Source organism: Odocoileus virginianus, chromosome 6, assembly GCF_023699985.2.
Source record: "Odocoileus virginianus isolate 20LAN1187 ecotype Illinois chromosome 6, Ovbor_1.2, whole genome shotgun sequence".
Classification (NCBI taxonomy): Eukaryota; Metazoa; Chordata; class Mammalia; order Artiodactyla; family Cervidae; genus Odocoileus; species Odocoileus virginianus.
Genome location: NC_069679.1, coordinates 57,220,873 through 57,236,031, shown reverse-complemented (window position 1 = coordinate 57,236,031; position 15,159 = coordinate 57,220,873). Strand labels below are relative to the sequence as shown.

The 15,159-nt window shown below is 39.1% G+C and overlaps 1 pseudogene; it reads left to right on the top strand.

Moving 5' to 3' along the window:
• The first annotated feature begins 7,390 nt into the window (after nucleotides 1-7,390).
• On the top strand, nucleotides 7,391-8,279 carry LOC139035510 (zinc finger CCHC-type and RNA-binding motif-containing protein 1 pseudogene; annotated as a pseudogene).
• The last annotated feature ends 6,880 nt before the right edge of the window (nucleotides 8,280-15,159 follow it).

The window sequence follows — 15,159 nt, the reverse complement described above, 5'->3', positions numbered from 1 at the left end:
CCAGGTTTTCCAGCGTAATGTTGGGGTGCAGGTCCAGCCACATCCCTCGTCTCCAGACCAGAGTTGAACCCATGCCAGCTTGCCCTCAGAGAAACCTCACATGCTCTTTCTACTCAAATGCTCAAGTTCCAACTCATGGATTTCTCCCCTTGCTCCCACCTAGAGGTTTCCCTTACTTCCTGCAAGCTCAGCTACATGATCTAAAGTCAGGTACTGTGGAATTTGTTGCTTTGCTGCAAAAGGAACCTTCAGTGAATCTGTTATACTGCTGGAAGCGCATGGGACGTTTGCACTCCTCTTTCTGAGTCTCAGAGAAAACAGAAATAAGCCTTAAACAGTAAAATGATAGCTGTGCCTTTTGAGGGTTTTGAATTAAAACTTGGTGGCAAAATATGTATCACATTCCCAAATCTAGGATCGTTCTCTAAATCTGATTATGGGCAGCCAAGCTAGGTGTTACTTATGTATATAGCTTTCCATTTTGCACTAAGATCAAGGAGGGAAGTGTTTGGGGCAAAGATAACAAAACAACTCTACAGAGAGCATCAGACAGAAGAACTGAATTGTAAAAATCTCCAGTATCATGCCAAACCTAACAAAAATAACTTAGAAAGGGGATGACTATGGCCTTTCTCAATAGTCAACACTTCTTCCTCCCCCCCCCCCGAATTTTTATCTAGACTATATTTTAGTTATCCTTAGGAATTAAATTATAGTAATTTTAATTATTTGCATCGTGAATATTCACTCTATTTTGAATGTAATGGACTACTTAAAATGACTGGCTCCCCCACGGGGGTTTTGAGGTTGATAGCGGTGGAGAGCTGTGTCTAATTCAAGATTCCAGTTCCCGTCTCTCTTTACATAAGAAATGGTGTAAAAAGTTCATTGAATGTTTTAATTAGCATGCAAGCTGAGTATTAAATCCAAAGGAGAACCTAATACTACTTTTAATTGCATCCTACACAAGGTGATAAAAGAATACAATTTTGGAATAGCACAAGGTAAAATATTTTTATTATTATTATTTGCAATAATATAATCATTTATTAGAAACCCAGGAGCTGCCAGGAGCTGAAGAAACATTTTCTTTTTTCTGATTAACATACTGCCGCAGTGGAGGATTGTAGCAGTTTATTGTTCTGGTTTATGATCTTGGTCTGAATTCAGAATAAAGCGGCAATGTGCCAACTTCAGACCCTCATATACTTTCTTTACGACCCGAATGGCTGTAAGTCCATTTTTTCCCGCTTAGTTTGAAATCTGTAACTAATCTCCTCAAAAACACTGGTTTGGTTAGCCAATCAGGAAACAGAAATTAAGGGAATGTCTCGTCCTGCTCCATTTTACTGAATGAACTTGACGGAATCACTTGGATTCCGAATTCTCCCTGGTTACAGTCTGCATCACACGCAAATATTATCTGGTGGGTTTCCTTGGCTGGGGAACCAGGGGGTAGCTAATGACGAGAGGCATATCCAAACCCCAGCAAGGCTCCTTGGGATTTGAACTAAACTTTGGGAAGTGACAGAACCTGGCAAAAATGGAAATACCTCCCCTGACATTTTTGCTCATGTTTTCTAAATTCACTTTCAGATAAGGGCAGTGAGTTTGCTAGAGTGGGAAGTGCTGACAGACAAAGTGTAGTCTACTACAAAATTCTTCCTGGCACTCTAATTATCCTTTCCTTCTCTACTTCAGTATCACATATAGCCATGTGTAGAATCATAAAATAATTATGCAGTGTACAAGCTTTCTGGGAGCATGTACCACTGTTTTCCTAATTCTTTATCTCTCCCATTGATCGTGGCGTGTGTGCATTGATCCAAGTCGGCCATCTGGTTAGGCAAGATAAGCATGCTAGTGTCTTTGCATTGCACTGTCACTAGGGGAGGGGGCACATTTTGGCTGTAGGGAATTACGGGGGCAGGATTAGCCCTCTTCCTATGAGGAAACTGAATTTTAAATGTAATGTTGCAGCTGCATGGACCATGCTGCTAACTTCTGTTTTTGCCATGAACTGGGTAGATTTTTCGTCTTGTTCATATTGTCTCCAACGGTATAGTGATGCCTTGTATGAAATGGGGGTGGGGGGTAGGACTGGAGAGAAGATTCATTTTTAGCACGTTAGACTTGTGAGTGACTGATACGTTATAGGATTTCTAAATGGTAAAACTGCTTTCAAATGACTACAAAAGGCTGGTGGATAAAAAAGCGTTTTAGACCAAGACTGGTCAGTTTCCCCCCACCCTTGACCCCAAACAAAATTATTTTAGAAAGGGAAGAAATATTTGTATGAGTCTGCAAAAGAAACATACAAAGGAAATTGAAAAAAAAATTACATGTGTATCATAGCAGAAGGAATTGCTGCTTGAAGCCCAGAACAGGGCTGTGGGGTATCCCCTGTATTTATCTCCCTCTTTCACGTATTGAGATGAATGTTTGCCCCCAAGTTTATGACCACTGGGACTGACTGAATGTGCTATTTAACTCAAAGAGACTTCTTTCCAGCCCCTTTGGCCACTGTTGTTTTTAAAATTTGATTGCCGCTATTGTTGTCTCATATTCTGCAAATGTGTGGAAGACTCAAAAGCTTTTCCTCTAAAATTGAACAATTCTGTCAAAAAAGATTAGTTCTATTTTGTCTGCTGGGTGCTGACTATTCATGAATGTGAAGAGAGAGGGCTTGGGTGTCATACTAAGTTGCTAAGGTGGCTGGATTTCGGCTATTGACTTAAGGATAGCAAACTGCAGTCTACAAAAGAGCAGCCAGAAGGAGAGGGGAGAGCGGCCTGCCATGTGTTTGAGCTATACCTTCTTTAGCCGCCCATTTATTTCTTTTGTTGCCAGAACTTTTATTGTCATACAGTTGAAAAAAATGTTAGACACAAGCTTCAGGCAGCACCAAGCAGAAAAAGGGATTAGCATATCACTAGGATCATCTTACACTGAACCAAATTCTTTTCAGGATGTATAATTAGCGAATACAGTCTTTTTTTTTGGGGGGGGGTGGTGTTAGGCGGGTAGCCTATGGACAGAAAAAAATGAGCTCAGATCTTTGGCTAGAATATTAGAAGAAATAAAAGACAATTGCCAATTTCAGAGAGATCTATACATATTAACTGTTTCTTTGCAGAGCTTTTGCAATTCCCTCAAGAAATGTCTGGTTAAATGGGAAAAACTTACTATGAATTCCTGCCATTGTCTCAGGTTTTCTAAGAGGGAAATACAGTGTCGATGAACATACGTTCAAAATTTTAGGCTGATGAAATCAGATTCAGGAGTCAGTGAATGGAGAACTTTTTCCGAGCGGGGACAACTAAAAAGGAAATGTGTGGTTTTCACACGATGACTTTTTAACTCTGCAGAAGGTACTTTGTAATTAAAAATGCCATTAGGAAATAGAAGGCAGTAAAATGTACATTTTGGGTCTCTTAGTCCATAATTCAGTGGGGCTTGCTTAAAGCTGTCTAAAACTTCCCTTATAATGCGTGGGCGTTGAATAGGTTTATCTGAGAGTAAGAAAATGGAAGTCTGGGATTGCTCCCTTTTATCTTCTCTCTGAGTTGTACATTTAAGCAGTTTACACTGAGCATACAGGGAAAACAGATTGGTCTAATTAAGTCATATTCCACTGGGTGGATATCTATTTATATTTCCAAATATGCAGGCTTTTTAGAGAAGCCCTTATGAAGTGAGCTAGGCAAGAACCTTTTTCCTAGAAGTGCATTTTAAAGAATTAATAGAATATTCATCTGCATGTATCTCAGTTTAAATTTCTTGAGATAGCTGGTGTTTTTGTTTAACAGATGAGGTGTCCCTATGTCAATTTGTGTTCTTCCGAGATTCTTGGTTTCGAATAGTGTATACTGCATATTTTTCACTCTCCTGTGGATTGTATCACTCTGTCCCACAGCCGTTCTCCAGACAAAACACCCACAAAATACACCCTCCCAGTCTTGATTCTGGTTCAATTTTACTGCATATTTTCTGAGGACACCTTTAGCTCATCTTTGTGGTAAGAATTTTTTTTTAAATTTAATTTTTAAATTTTTTTTAACTATTAAGAGTCTATGGCACTTAGGTGCATAGAAAGCAGTTATTTCAATATGCACAATTCCTAAGATAAGGGGGGAAGTGTCCTTTGAGCTTCTCTTTGGAATTAGGTAACTTAACCCTGACTCTTTATTTTCATATTTCTTCTGGCTTGGAATTTTGGGTCAAATGGCTCTCTCTTGGTGAGAAACAAACCATGGATCAAGGACCCAATTGTGTTGCCTTCATTTAAAGAAAATCATTTTAGTTTGCATGGGTTATGTTTCCATGGAAAATTTTGTGTGGAATTAACAACATGACAAGGAAGAAAGAGTAAAATAAAACTGTTGTAAAAGTGTTAACTAGAGATATCATTCTTCAATTATTTTCTTCACTTATCCTAATGATACTTTTAAAAAACCATTCTTTGCTATTTCAGTAATTTTAATTTTTTAAAAAATTTATAATATCCATGTTGTTCTATGCCATTTAGTTGTGGTTGGAAATGTCAGTGCCTACAAGAAACTGGCTATATACATGGCTGCTTGTGATTTAAGACAGTCTTAACTCACTAATACTATTGGTAATTTTCTAAAGACACGGTTTAATGAAACTTGTGATATATTGTCATCAAATCATTGACTATTTAATTATTCACAGAAATTTCCTGATCTTCTACCAGCTTAGGGCACACAACCTTGGATCTTCTTGTGTGCACACACACTCAAACCCTCACAGATTGAAAACTTAGATGTCCTTTCAAAGGATCAACCCCAGAAACAGGACTCTTGGTCATTTAGACAATAAGAGAAGGATATTTACATCTAAAAAGTTCAAATGTGATGTCAAGCAAACACAGAATATCCACTGCTGGGTAACCTAAAAGTGAATTCAAGAGTTTTTTTTTTTTTTTTTAAAGCACTTGAGAACAAAGGCATCGAGGTGTGAAGGACTCTGAGTAAAGCAACATTTGGGTTACTCTGGATTCTGGAATAGCTCAAACAGTGGGCAGGGAAAGAAAGAGTGTGACCCATAGTTAAATCTTAGCGCTGGACAGAGAATTCACAAAGGTAATGAAGGGAAGGGAAAGGAAGGTGATGACAAGCTTCCTGGTTTAAGTTTTGTGAACACCAAAAACAGAGAAACAACCAGAATCCCTAAATATCAAGTTTGAGCCTTTTAAAAAGAGTACTTTGTGATTAATCAAAATATATTGATTGCTCATATTAACAAAGTCTTTAATATTTTTAGCTCATCAGTATATCACTAGCAAACATATAGTGTTTTACATTGCATACACAGTGTTAGCATGTTTTTCAGAAGGACCTACTTGACCTTTCCGTGACATACTAATAATATCCCTTCTAAAGTTTAACATCCTTAATGGCAGGAGCCATTTAATATAACATATAATCAAGTCAGCACCATACATTCATTGAATACCATTAACTAAATAATTTTGGATTACTATGATGATGTAGACTTTCAAAGACATAGATAAGATTCTCCAAAATACGAGTATGTTGAATACAACTCTAGGCTAACAAATCTCATGCCTCCTATTAAAGAGGACCGAAGAGCCCTAGCATTTTAAACTTATAATGATGCCACACTTCCCAATTTAAAAATATTTGTTCATTTTAATAAATAAAAATATATATAATTAGAATATTTTAATTGCTTTTGAAGCTAGACCCAATATAAATTATCTTTCATTTTTCTAAATGGATCATTTACTCAATGAACCTAGAGCCTATTATAGAGTGAAGTGAGTCAGAAAGAGAAAGACATATTGTATATTAATGCATGTATATGGAATCTAGAAATATGGGACTGATGAAGCTATCTGCAGGGTGGCAATGGAGATGCAGACATAGAGAACAGACTTGTGGACACAGGGCAGGAAGGAGAGGGTGGATAAGTTGAGAGAGTAGCACTAAGACATATATATTACCATATGGAAAATTAGATAGCAAGTGGGAATTTGCTGTATGATGCAGGGAGCTCAAATCTGGGACTCTGTGACAACATAGAGAGATGAGATGGGGTGGGAGGTGGGAGGGAGGTTCAAGAGGGAAGGGACACATGTATACCTATGGCTGATTCATAGTGATATATGGCAGAAACCAATGCAATATGTATAGCAATGATCCTCCAATTAAAAATAAATAAAAATTTTTTAAAATTAAAAAATACTTTATGTAACTAAACCAACTGGCTTTTTGGACACCGTATATGTACACAGCTATCAAGAGGAGACCCTCCACTCTTACAGGAAGAAATTGTTATGACAAAGATAAGCAAGTACAAATTTTCTATGATATGATGAAAGCATAGTTCCTTATCAGACATAGCTCTGAAGGCAAGTGTGATTTGTTGTTATTCAGCTGCTTGGTCATATCTGACTCTTTGCAACCCCACTGACTGCAGCACACCAGGCCTCCCAGGTGTTATAGCTAATGTTAAAAAAAAAGAAGAAAATATTATGAGCCATTTGTGTCTAATACATTCTTGTACATTTTACTTATTGATCTAGAATCTGGAAAAAGAAGCTATTTCATTTCAATGGCTACTATTCGCTAAGTCCTAACCAAGGTCTGTGCACTTTCTGAGAGCTTACACTAGCCCTTGTAACTCTATGAAATGCTATTATTATTGTACCCTTTTTATGGATGAGGAAACTGAGATCAGGGAGGTCAAATAACATGCTCCCGGTTAAGTAGCTGATAAACGGTGAAGCTGGATTCTAAAGCAGGTAATCTGACAAATTTGTCTTAATCACACTACACTACACTAGCCTTTCACATATTCAATAGAATTGAAAATATCAAGTAACCCCTCGGCTTACAGGGTTATTCCAGTGAGAAACATCTGCCCAGGAAAACAGAGGAAGGTATAGATGGAGTCAACAAGACTAGCAATAGACAGCACTTCTCATGAGACTCTAAATTCCTGTTTAGGACTTTTCTTCCAGACCTGTGGATGCACAGGGTGTGAGACTCTGGAGAGGAGTTAATAGCTCACTGAAGTCTAATCCTTTTACTTAACAAATTAGGAAACCGAGGCCCAGACAGGTGAAATGACTTTACACTGTCAGAGACAAAAGAACAAGAACGCCCAGTTCTCCCAAGTCCCAAACTAGAGCTCTTCCCAGTGTCCAGAGTCAATAAGCTACCTCAGAGTTCTTAGGGAAAGAGCAAAATAGGCAGAAAGATATGTATGAAGATGATGCCTGCTTCTGCTGGTAGGCATAAAAATCACTGGAATTTCTAAAGATGTAAAAGGAAGTGCCTGTAGGACTGAACTGCCAAACAGTTGATATGAACAATAGAGGGAAAAGAAGACTTCAGGTTTGGGTCAAAGGAAAGCCGGGAAGAGGCACGGTATCTACTTTCTCCTCTCCTGCTCCTGACCCTTCCCGGGATCCGTGATGCCGAGGCAGCTGCGAGGAGCGACGAACGGTCGGGGTTGAGCCCCAAGTGAGCTGAGGGCTTGCGCTCTTCTGGCCCTATCCTCCGGGCCCGCCCCACTTGAAGAAATGAGTGGTGGATTGGCCCCAAGTAAAAGCACAGTGTATGTATCCAATCTGCCCTTTTCCCTAACCAACAATGACTTATATCGGATATTTTCCAAGTATGGCAAAGTTGTAAAGGTTACTATAATGAAAGATAAAGATACCAGGAGGAGTAAAGGGGGGTTGCATTTATTTTATTTTTGGATAAAGACTCTGCACAAAACTGTACCAGGGCAATAAACAACAAACAGTTATTTGGTAGAGTGATAAAAGCAAGCATTGCTATTGACAATGGAAGAGCAGCTGAGTTCATCCGAAGACGAAACTATTTTGATAAATCTAAGTGTTATGAATGTGGGGAAAGTGGACACTTAAGTTATGCCTGTCCTAAAAATATGCTTGGAGAATGTGAACCTCCAAAGAAGAAAGAGAAAAAGAAATAAAAGAAAACTCCTGAGCCAGAAGAAGAAATTGAAGAAGTAGAAGAAAGTGAAGATGAAGGGGAAGATCCTGCTCTTGACAGCCTCAGTCAGGCTATAGCTTTCCAGCAAGCCAAAATTGAAGAAGAACAAAAAAAATGGAAACCCAGTTCAGGAGGTCCTTCAACATCAGATGATTCAAGACGCCCAAGGATAAAGAAAAGCACATACTTCAGTGATGAGGAGGAACTTAGTGATTAAAAATATATATATTATGTAAATATCATTAAAAAAATTTTTTAAGTCTTGGAGTACCAAGTTCCCTTGGGATTAAAAATTACTTTTAGAATTTGAACATAAGAACACTTAGTACCAAATACTTTTTTACTTTAGATAGTTGATAGGAAATGGTAATTTTATAGTATCATATTTATCTTGCATCAAGATTTGCTAATAATCACTAATCTTTAAAATAGTTCATTTGAATAAAAAAGAAAATGTAATACTATCATAACAATGCTATCCCAAGAAGAAAGTGAAAGTTGCTCAGTCGTGTCCGACTCTTTGTGACCCCATGGACTATACAGCTCATGGAATTCTCCAGGCAGAATATTTGAGTGGGTAGCCTTTCCCTTCTCCAGGGGATCTTCCCAACCCAGGGATCGAGCCCAGGTCTCCCGCATTGCAGGCAGATTCTTTACCAGCTGAGCCAGAAAGGTAGATAGTAAAAATATTTGAGAAGTTCATTATAAAAGTTTATTCATTATAAAAGTTTATTCATGAAATAAATTTCATCTTTAAAACAAAAACTTCATAAAGACTGTGGAAAGTTTGGAGTGATTTATTGTTATTCATGTTAATAAAGTTTTCTCAAGAGGAAAAAAAAAAAGAAGACTTCAAATTCAATTTTAAGGCAATGGTGAAACTGGGAAGGAAGACAAGGACAGAAAACAAAATTTTAAATATTAAAAAAGTTGCTTTTTAGAAAATGTTTTGTTTTTACTTATTTATTTGGCTGCATCACGTCTTTGTTGCAGCGTGCAGGCTCTTTGTTGCATTGCACACGTGGGATCTTCATTTTCCCTGACCAGGGATCAGACCTGCGTCCCCTGCATTGGAAGGCAGAGTCTTAACCACTGAACCACCAGAGAAGTCCCAACATACTTGCTTTTAAGAAACTGAATCCCCAAGTGGAGATGCCCTGTTGCCATTCAAAGTCAGGAAACAGAAAGGGAGAAAAGATCTGGACCAAAAATTCAGAGCTGAAGGTCAGTGGGACACAAAAACCGGCATCAGGAAGTCCAGTTCATCTTCATACACATACACATCCAGGTCTTCACCCCTTTATCTTTTTTTTAAAATTCTGGTTGAAAGATATCTTTTAGGGATGGGAAAATACCACCTTTGTTCTCAGTGAGGTTCACACTCACAGGAGTAAATTTGGTCTGGAAAAATCTTCATAACCCTCCCACTAGAATGAGTGAAGAAATGGTATACTGCATGACAAAGCAGAAGGCAGAGCTTTGGAGATGAGTCAGATATTTTCTTTTTCCCTTTTATAAGTTCTCATCGTCATTTCTCAAGGTCATATTTTGAGGTTAATGAGTGTTACAGGATATTTATTTAAGCAGTGTTCTGGACTGGCATTCACAGAACCTTTAACTCTAAATCTGCTGCCACTAAATTAGATCTTGTTCAAATAAAGAAGGTTAATTGCAGTACACATTTTCCCCATGTTGTCTGTTTTAATTATTACAAAGCTTGTCAAAACAAACAACTGTGTGGCAATTTTTTGCAAAAGATATACCTGAATTATTAAATGGTTAGATCAGGCCTGTGTCTGTGACTTCCTATCCCAACCATTCCCACATTAGTTTAGTGACAAAAGTTTGCGTTTGCAGAGGAGGAAAGTGGTTTGGTCACCAAAGAAGGAGTTCTGTTTTCACTGTAGGGAGAATGTAGTCTTAATTAGGTAAACAAAGAGGTTTTTCATTACACAGTAAACACATTTCACAAAAAGACTCATTTAAGTTTCTTTTTAAAGAAACTGGAAAATATTAAGAAAGTTAATTGGAGGGCACTCAAATGACAATTAACAAACAGGCACAATTATCTCTGACTAGTGTGTGGCTTAGGGATGTTTTTATCATTTACTTATGGCAATGTTTAAAAATGTGGGAATACCAACCCAAGTAGAGGCAAGCACGGTATTAAGCGACACATTTCTCTATTTATATTTAAATAACCATCTGCACAAAATTATGCACAAATCATGGAATAATTCCTAGCAGAAATTACTATTTAGAAAATTAAAAAAATCTGAGACATGGTGTGCTTTTCATATTAAATTGCCCATTTCCAGAACATCACATACATTTGCACAATGTAAAGATGCTGCAATGCGGGCCAATACAAATTGCTCACAATGTTAATGAAGATGGATGGGGAAAGCTGAAAACATTCATTTACACACAAGGGAGGAAAAGAGAGCAGCAGTGCTCACAATCTCTACCTTAATTTTTTTTGCCTTGATAATATCCAACCAAATGATGGTAACTTTAATAATAGAGCTCTTGGAAAGGTTTTGTGATAAATTTTCATTTTCAGAGTTGAATATGGCCTGTTTTTTTCCCATTTGGAGTGAAAATTGTGTGTGTGAAGTTTGGAGGCTTACTGCTAAGCTAGGAAAAGGAATCTAACCTTGTGAAGAATGATGAACAGGGTAGACTGACTACACAATTTAAATAACCTTAAAAATTGAAAAGAAAAAAAAATTGCTTCCTTGTCTTGAAACGACTTTCCAACTGAAAAAGGGTCCAGCCTCCCCACCTCCCAACCCAGACAAATGATCCACTCTTCTCAAAGCTCCTTGGACAAAGGGCACCTATGGTTGAGTCTATGAAGAGTAGGACACACTCTAAGATAGGGAATCTATTCTAGGACTATAGCACTAGGACCTACCTCAGCCCACCGCCTTTGCCTAAACAGTAAGAGGTTGGGGAATGGACATCCATGGAGTATCAGGAGGAGTGGGGTGCCCTTTACCAGTGAGCAAAGAAAAGTGAGTTGGGGAGGGTTTGAGTCTCACCATGACTCCATCTCCACCATCCTCACCAGCTCTCTCAGACCAACCCATATCTGATGTCCTTCCTCAGTCATCCGGAACTCCTTGACATTGCTGGTCCACTGCTGCACAGTCATTTGCATTGGAGGTAGTATTTACACTTTGCAACATATCTCAGGAGGGAGGGTAATAAATAAAGGCGGAGAGCCACTCAATCAAACATATTAAAAGGCTACCATTCCTCAGGCTCCAGGATAACTCTTTCTTCTTGCGTTCTCCTATTCGAGAACCCATTTTGCTAATTTATTTATTCATTTGTTCAATAAATATTTATTGAGGTCAGTCCTATGCTAAATGGACTTCCCTGGTAGCTCACACAGTAAAGAATCTGCCTGCAATGCGGAGACATGGGTTTGATTCCTAGGTTGGGAAGATCCCCAGGAGAAAAGAATGGCAATCCACTTCAATATCCTTGCCTGGAGAATTCCACAGATAGAGGAGCCCAGCAGGCTACACCCCATGGTGTTGTAAAGAGTCAGACATGACTGAGTGACTAGTTCACTTCAGTTCAGTCACTCAGTTGTGTCTGACTCTTTGTGACCACATGACTGCAGCACGCCAGGCTTCCCTGTCCACCACCAACTCCCAGAACTTGCTCAAACTCATGTCCATTAAGTCAGTGATGCCATCCAACCATCTCATCCTGTCATCTCCTTCTCCTCCTGCCTTCAATCTTTCCCAGCATCAGGGTCTTTTCCAGCAAGTCAGTTCTTTGGTTCAGGTGGCCAAAGTATTGGAGCTTCAGCATCAGTCCTTCCAAAGAATATTCAGGACTGATTTCCTTTAGGATGGACTGGTTGGATCTTCTTGCAGTCCAGGGGACTCTCAGAGGAGTCTTCTCCAACAGTTCAAAAGCATCAATTCTTTGGCACTCAGCTTTCTTTATGGTACAAATTTCACATCTATACATGACTACTGTAAAAACCATAGCTTTGACTAGATGGACTTTTGTCAGCCAAAATGATGTCTCTGCTTCTTAATATGCTATCTAGGTTGGTCATAGCTTTTCTTCCAAGGAGCAAGCATCTTTTAATTTCATGGTTGCAGTCACCATCTGCAGTGATCTTGGAGCCCCCCAAAATAAAGTCTATCACTGTTTCCATTGTTTCCCCATCTATTTGCCATGAAATGATGGGACTGGATGTCATGATCTTAGTTTTTGAATGTTGAGTTTTAAGCCAGCTTTTTCACTCTCCTCTTTCATTTCCATCAAGAGGCCCTTTAATTTTTCTTCACTTTCTGCCATAAGGGTGGTGTCATCTCCATATCTGAGCTTATTGATATTTCTCACGGCAATCTTGATTCCAGCTTGTGCTTCATCCAGCCCAGCATTTCTCATGATGTACTCTGCATATAAGTTAAATAAGCAGGGTGACAATATACAGCCTTGACGTATTCCTTTCCCAATTTGGAACCATTCGGTTTTTCCATGTCAAGTTCTAACTGTTCCTTCTTGACCTGCATACAGATTTCTCAGGAGGCAGGTCAGGTGGTCTGGTATTCCCATCTTTTGAAGAATTTTCCACAGTTTGTTGTGATCTACACAGTCAAAGTCTTTGGCGTCATCAATAAAGCAGAAGTAGATGTTTTTCTGTTATTCTCTTGCTTTTTCTATGATCCAACAGATGTTGGCAATTTGATCTCTGGTTCCTCTGCCTTCTCTAACTTCCAGCTTGAACATCTGGAAGTTCACAGTTCACATACCACTGAAGCCTGGCTGGGAGAATTTTGAGCATTACTTTGCTAGTGTGTGGGATGAGTGCAGTTGTGTGATAGTTTGAACATTCTTTGGCATTGCCTTTCTTTGGGATTGGAATGAAAACTGACCTTTTCCAGTCCTGTGGTCACCGTGAAGTTTTCAAAATTTGCTGGCATATTGAATGCAGCACTTTCACAGCATCGTCTACTAGGATTTGAAATAGCTCAGCTAGAATTCCATCCCCTCCAGTAGCTTTGCTTGTAGTGATGCTTCCTAAGACCCACTTGGGCTTCGCACTCCAAGATATCTGGCTGTAGGTGAGTTATCACCTACAGTAGTTTTTTGGATTATTAAGATTTTTTTTGTACAGTTCTGTAATATCTTCTTAATGTCTTCTGTAATACCTCTTCTTAATATCTTCTGCTTCTGTTAGGTCCATACTGTTTCTGTCCTTTATTGTGCCCATCTTTGCATGAAATATTCCCTTGGTATCTCTAGTTTTCTTCAAGAGATCTCTAGTCTTTCTCATTCTATTGTTTTCCTCTATTTCTTTGTATCAAAATAGTGACTAACACTATGCTAAATACTGAGAATACTACTGTGGACATGAGAAGTATAATCCCAGCCATCCCAAAGATGATGGACCAATGAGTGACACATGGCTTTAAAGGTAAGCAAAGGGACTTGAAACTCAGACTAAAGAGTACTCCTTTAAGAGATTTCTATATTGTTTATAGTGTTGGTTGAAGTCTTGTAAGTAGTTAAAATTCCCCAGGAAGAGTGGATAAAGTCTATAACTTTAGTGTAGAGACAGAACCCTGGACAACACCAGTGTTTAATGGGCAACTTCTGAGAAGGAGCAGCTTCATCTTAGAGTTGAAGTCTGCAGGGACTGAAGACAACTATAATCATGAAGATAATGTGATTCCAGCCATAAGACTTGCGTCATAGACATCCACAGACTTACCTCTGTAGTGTTATCTGGATAACAGCACAGAACTTAGAATGTTAAATATTTTCCAAAAATTGAAAAAGATGAAATATGGAAATGTTAGAGCCACATTTCATAGATTTATAGACTTCTTTAAGAGTTAGGACTATACTTGCTCTTGGTTCCCCTAATCTCTAGCCACACCAAGATGCTTATTTAGTTTCCAAATCCTATCCTGTTTCTCTGGACTTTTCCTTGTGTTGTCATTATTGTTGTTATCCTGAGATGTTCCTCTCCTCATCACACCTTTCCTCCCTGAAGCTCCCCACCCATCAACACCCATCTAAACCACCCTCTCCTTTGTGCAGCCTTCATCCTTAACACCCAGCCTGCCCACTCCCAGATGACTTAGGTGCCTCTCCTCTGGGCTTCCCCTCTGTCGCAAAGCAGCTTAACACTCCGGGTAGACATGATTGATGTTTCTGCTCTGTTTGCCCTCTGAGACTTGGATAGGAAAAATATATCCTGCCACACCCACCAGCACTTAGTGCTATGAAACACAATGTCTGACATAGAATAGCATTTGCTAAATATTGTTGAGATGTGAAAGGAATTTATCACTCTCTCACCTTCCTTGCTCTCTTTCTGCCTCTTAATTTGTATACCTTTTAATGTGATAGAGATTGAGAAAGGAGTTTCAAAATTTCCTGCTAGCTACATCAACTTCTCCACTTACAGCCTTCCTTCTTACTCCCTTTGTTTACAAGCCCAACCTCAGCTAGCCAGAATACCACACTCCTAATGCAACCCCATTCTATTCAGCAATGCTGGACAGCATGCATGAGAGAGTCTGAATATCACGTGTGTGATGTTTCATGGGGATGTGGTAGGTTCAGGGAAACAATTGGTGTTTGTTGTTTGCAAAGTAGGAGATTTGAGCTCACATTTAAAAGATCACTATGTGAAAAAGCCCCTAAAGAGGAGCCTGGATCCCTTGGGGAATCTCTTTAATCCTGGAATCATATGAAGATCTTGAGGGAAAGAATACTCTTCCTTGTTATTGTTTGTAAGTCGTGGGTGGGCAATGGGGGTGGTGGAGAGAGCAAGAGGATGGAGAAGCAGCAAGTTGTTGGCTCTTTCTTGTAGCATAATTGACAAATACAGAAACACTAGCTGGGAAGATTATACACAAGGATGTATCTACGGATTAAAGCACCCCAGAATGCCTTCAAAGTGAAGTTAGATACTTCAAGAGCAGAATTAACCACTTGTGGTGAATATGCTCTGATGAGATTTGTGGAATCATTTCTGACCATGAGGAGGTCCGTTTATGCACATCCTGCTCTTCTCTCCAAGCACAACAGATGAAACTAGAAGTCAGGACATCCCTGCTCTTACCCAAAGGATGTGTCCCACAGGACACCGAGTGGGGTCCTT